This window comes from Salvelinus fontinalis, chromosome 4 (assembly GCF_029448725.1).
Source record: "Salvelinus fontinalis isolate EN_2023a chromosome 4, ASM2944872v1, whole genome shotgun sequence".
Taxonomy (NCBI): Eukaryota; Metazoa; Chordata; class Actinopteri; order Salmoniformes; family Salmonidae; genus Salvelinus; species Salvelinus fontinalis.
In genome coordinates, this window is record NC_074668.1 from 18,042,204 (window position 1) to 18,048,203 (window position 6,000).

Below are 6,000 nucleotides of genomic sequence, written 5' to 3' on the forward strand. Positions count from 1 at the left end.
AGACCTGGCCGGGTGGTGCCAGACTAACAACCTATCCCTCAACGTAACCAAGACTAAGGAGATTATTTTGGACTACAGGAAAAGGAGGACTGAGCACGCCCCCATTCTCATCAATGGGGCTGTAGGTTGAGAGGTTCAAGTTCCTTGGTGTCCACATCAACAACAAACTAAAATGGTCCAAACACACCAAGACAGTCGTGAAGAGGGCACGTCAATGCCTATTCCCCCTCAGGAAACTAAAAAGATTTGGCATGGGTCCTGAGATCCTCAAAAGTTTCTACAGCTGCAACATCGAGAGCATCCTGACCGGTTGCATCACTGCCTGGTACGGCAACTGCTCGGCCTCTGACCGCAAGGCACTACAGAGGGTAGTGCGTACGGCCCAGTACATCACTGGGGCTAAGCTGCCTACCATCCAGGACCTCTACACCAGGCGGTGTCAGAGGAAGGCCCTAAAAATTGTCAAAGACCCAGGCCACCCCAGTCATAGACTGTTCTCTCTACTACCGCATGGCAAGTGGTACCGGAGTGCCAAGTCTAGAACAAAAACGCTTCTCAACAGTTTTTACCCCCTAGCCATACGACTCCTGAACAGGTAATCAAATGGTTACCCAGACTATTTGCATTGTGTGCCCCCCCCCAACCCCTCTTTTTACACTGCTGCTACTCTCTGTTTATCATATTTGCATAGTCACTTTAACTATACATTCATGTACATACTACCTCAATTGGGCCGACCAACCAGTATTCCCGCACAGTGACTAACCGGGCTATCTGCATTGTGTCCCACCCACCACCCGTCAACCCCTCTTTTACGCTACTGCTACTCTCTGTTCATTATATATGCACAGTTACTTTAATCATATCTACATGTACATACTACCTCAATCAGCCTGACTAACCGGTGTCTGTATGTAGCCTCGCTACTTTTATAGCCTTGCTACTGTATATAGCCTGTCTTTTTACTGTTGTTTTATTTCTTAACATACCTATTGTTCACCTAATACCTTTTTTTGACTATTGGTTAGAGCCTGTAAGTAAGCATTTCACTGTAAGGTCTACAACTGTTGTATTCAGCGCACGTGACAAATTAACTTTGATTTGATTTGTGTACATGGATTTTATAATGTCGGATATTTTTCCCCCAACACCGCTTTCCATCAATTTGTATGGCAAACCCTCATGCCAAATTGAGTCAAAAGCTTTTTTGAAATCAACAATGCATGAGAAGACTTTGCCTTTGTTTTAGTTTGTTTGTTTGTCAATTAGGGTGTGCAGGGTGAATACGTGGTCTGTCGTACGGTAATTTGGTAAAAAGCCAATCTGACATTTGCTCAGTACGTTGTTTTCACTGAGGACATGTACAAGTCTGCTGTTAATGATAATGCAGAGGATTTTCCCAAGGTTACTGTTGACGTATATCCCACGGTAGTTATTGGGGTCAAATTTGCCTCTACTTTTGTGGATTGGGGCGATCAGTCCTTGGTCCCAAATATTGGGGAAGATGCCAGAGCTAAGGATGATCTTAAAGAGTTTAAGTATAGCCAATTGGAATTCGTGGTCTGTATGTTTTATCATTTCATTGATGATACCATCAACACCACAGGCCTTTTCGGGTTGGAGGGTTTGTATTTTGTCCTGTAGTTCATTCAATGTAACTGGAGCATCCAGTGGGTTCTGGTAGTCTTTAATATTCTTTAAGATTTGTATTTGATCATGTATATGTTTTTGCTGTTTGTTCTTTGTTCTTTGTTATATGGACAAAAAGATTGGATAACTGGTTTACCCATATATCTCTGTTGTGGATAGATAACTCTTTGTGTTGTTGTTCGTTTAGTGTTTTCCAATTTTCCCAGAAGTGGTTAGAGTCTATGGAATTTTCAATTATATTGATCTGATTTCTGATGTGCTGTTCCTTCTTTTTCCGTAGTGTATTTCTTTATTGTTTTAGTGATTCATCATATTGAAGGCGTAGGCTCAGGTTTTCTGGGTCTCTATGTTTTTGGTTGGGTAGGTTTCTCAATTTCTTTCTTAGGTTTTTGCATTCTTCATCAAACCTTTTGTCATTGTTGTTCATTTTCATTTTTAGATTTGATAGGGAAGCTGATTGGTCATTGTTATTGGTCATTGTTGTTAATTGTCTTAGGTAGTCTGCTTGACATTTTTTGATTTGATAGGGAAGCTGAGAGGTCAAATTTACTGTTTAGATTTTCTACTGCCAAGTTCACTATTACAGTGAAACCCTTTGTCCAGGACGTTGTCTTAAAGGGATTGAATGAATTGTTGCCTAATTGTTTTTTGGTAGATTTCCACACTATTTTCCTTCCATCTATAGCATTTCTTAATATTATTCAGTTCCTTTGGATTTGATGCCTCATGATTGAGTATTGCTCTGTTCAAGTAGACTGTGGTTTTGTTCTGATCTTAGAGGGATGTCAGTGGACTGACTGTGAATGCTCTAAAAGACTCTGGGTTGAGGTCAGTGATAAAGTAGTCTACAGTACTACTGCCAAGAGATGAGCTATAGGTGTACCTACCGTAGAAGTTCCCTTGAAGCCTACTATCTCTTGCTCTCTCTCGCTCTCTGTCGGTCTGTCTCTGTCTGTGTGTGTGTGTGTGTGTGTGTGTGTGTGTGTGTGTGTGTGTGTGTGTGTGTGTGTGTGTGCGTGCGTGCGTGCGTGCGTAGAAATGTCTTGCACATGTCATTTTGATTACAGCTCACACATACAGACGTATGCACACACACACACAACACACACACACCCAAGCACTTTGTGCGTACAACACAGAATTAAAGAGGATACTATTAGGGCTATTGTGTGTGAGCAGGAACAGGAGACAAGAAGAGATGGGATTGTGTGCTGATAGTCCTGTTTTTTGAGGATAGAACTCATTCATACCACTCTGTCCCGCCCTTGAGTCGACCATCAGGAAGTTAACTTACATATAATTAGATCGTTTTCCTCCTGAAAATAAGAAATTAGGCCAATGGTCTCTAAGGATTCCCCTTCTCGTCTCAAACGACATGTACAACATTGCCTTTTATTTTCTCCTGAAACAAGCAGGTGATTTCCACTGTGTGTGTGTGTGTGTGTGTGTGTGTGTGTGTGTGTGTGTGTGTGTGTGCGCGCGCGCGCGCGTGCGTACGTATGTATGTGTGGGTCTATGTGTGTCTGTAAATCTATGCGAGGGAACATTTGTGTCTTTGTGCATAAATAAGTGTCGGCGGGATATCATCCACCTTGAACTTTCTGAAGTGTCAAAGTAGAGAGAGAGATTGAAAATACACTTGAGAAATGTGCAGAGAGATACCACAAGTGACATAGGCAATTTCTGGAGAAAAATGACTTCATCATAATTTCAATCCCAAAAAGAATTGAAAGGCAAGCCCTGAAGGAGGAAGGAGGCCATGTCACCTTGAAAAGCATTAGAGAAAATGTCAGCACACACATACAGTGGGGCAAAAAAGTATTTAGTCAGCCACCAATTGTGCAAGTTCCCCCACTTAAAAAGATGAGAGAGGCCTGTAATTTTCATCATAGGTACACTTCAACTATGACAGACAAAATGAGAAAAAAAATCCAGAAAATCACATTGTAGGATTTTTTATGAATTTATTTGCAAATTATGGTGGAAAATAAATATTTGGTCACCTACAAACAAGCAAGATTAAGCAAGATCAGGGAGTTGAAAGTCCGTGTTGCCCAGCAACAGCCCCAAAACATCACTGCTCTAGAGGAGATTTGCATGGAGGAATGGGCCAAAATACCAGCAACAGTGTGTGAAAACCTTGTGAAGACTTACAGAAAACGTTTGACCTGTGTTATTGCCAACAAAGGGTATATAACAAAGTATTGAGATAAACTTTTGTTATTGACCAAATACTTATTTTCCACCGTAATTTGTAAGTAAATTCATTAAAAATCCTACAATGTGATTTTCTGGAATTTATTTTCTCATTTTGTCTGTCATAGTTGAAGTGTACCTATGATGAAAATTACAGGCCTCTCTCATCTTTTTAAGTGGGAGAACTTGCACAATTGGTGGCTGACTAAATACTTTTTTGCCCCACTGTAAATACACGCACGCACGCACGCAGGCACGCACGCACGCAGGCACGCACGCACGCACGCACGCACGCACGCACGCACGCACGCACGCACGCACGCACGCACACACACACACACACACACACACACATAAACATTAAGAAAAGTACAAATATAATTGAAAATAAACAATTAAGCACATGTATGCCCTTCATTATGTTTGTAATATGTGTAAAATCATATCAATATTATTGAATAATGAAAATGACTGTAGGATTTGGTTCTGTGCTTAGCCACGGCATAGGCTTAATCCTGTTCTTGCTTAACAGTGTTGCACTCCAGTTAAAGTAAAAGGCTGTGGTAACCAGCGTCATCTCATCAAAGCTTTAAATAGTCAGTCACTTAGACAAAACAGGCCTATTTTCCACACTATACCTCACAGTACCAATCATCTGATTTTAATTGGATTTCTGTTTTATCCCTGTTTTTTTCACACAAAGCCATTAAGATATTAAATCTAGTTTTCAAGTCCTTATTTTGGTACGCATTAGAATATGCCTGTATGGCCTGAGGCGCACTTTGAAAATTATTTAGCCGTTGATTTCGTTCGGAGTGCTTAATATAGTAAACGTTGACGTTAAAATTGTGAGAAATAGCAATCAGAGAGTCAGAAGCTTTCATGTTCAGGGTCTGTTGTTTGATGTGTTCTGGATGGCTCTAGCAAGGGAGACAAATCCCAATCCATACTCCTCTCAGATCAGTTTCTAAAGGTTGAACAATTCATCGTACTTTAATTATAACTGTTCCCCCATCAGCCCTTATTTCAAAATATCCTCTATAGCAGCTCTGAGTGACTTAAAGCACCAAGAAGACTGGCTCCTGTCACGTTCCTGACCTGTGTTCTGTTGTTTTGTATGTGTGTGATGGTCAGGGCGTGAGTTTTGGGTGGGCAGTCTATGTTTTCTGTTTCTATGTTGGTTTTGGGTTGCCTGGTATGGCTCTTAATTAGAGGCAGGTGTTTTGCTTTTTCCTCTAATTGAGAGTCATATTAAGGTAGGGTGTTCTCACTGTTTGTTTGTGGGTGATTGTCGTCCGTGTCTGTGTCTGCGCACCACACGGGACTGTAGCGTTTGTTCGTTCGTTTGTTATAGTCTGTACCTGTTCCTACGTGCTTCGTGTTTTATGTAAGTACTCTTGTTCAGGTCTGTCTATTTTGTTTTGTTGTTTTGTAAATTTATCAAGTGTTCTTCGTGTGTTTAGTTTCGTCTGGTTAATAAAGTATCATTATGTATTCACAACCCGCTGCATGTTGGTCGAATCACTACTCCTCCTCTTCGTATGAAGAGGAGGAGGAACACCGTTACAGAATCACCCACCAAACCCAGATCAAGCAGCGGGTTAACGGACAGCAACGACAGCAGCAGTGGGTCAAGGATGATTGGACATGGGAAGAGATCCTAGACGGAGAAGGACCCTGGGCAGAACCAGAGGAGTGTCGCCGCCCCAAAGCGGAGCTGGAGGCAGCGAAAGCGGAGAGGCGGCGATATGAGGATGCAGCACGGAAACAAGGCTGGAAGCCCGTGAGTCAAACCCAAAAATTTCTTGGGGGGGGGGGGGGGGGGGGGGGCTCGCGGGGAATATAGTTGGGTCAGTCAGGGGACTTGAGCCAACTCCTCCTGCTTTACATAAGGAGCCGGTGAGGGCGGAGTTGGAGGTGAGTAACGCAGAGACTGTAAAGGGGCTAATGGAGAAATTGAAGGAGAAAGAGATGAGGGATGTACTGGTTTGGTGCATGAGGCACGGCATCCGTCCGAATGAACGTATTGGTGAGTTGATGTCACCGGGTACCGCTCTCCATACTCGTCCTGAGGTGCCTACACCACGCACCAAGCCTCCTGTGCGTCTTCAGAGCCCGGGTTCTCCTCCATGCACTCTCCCTGGGGTGCGTGTC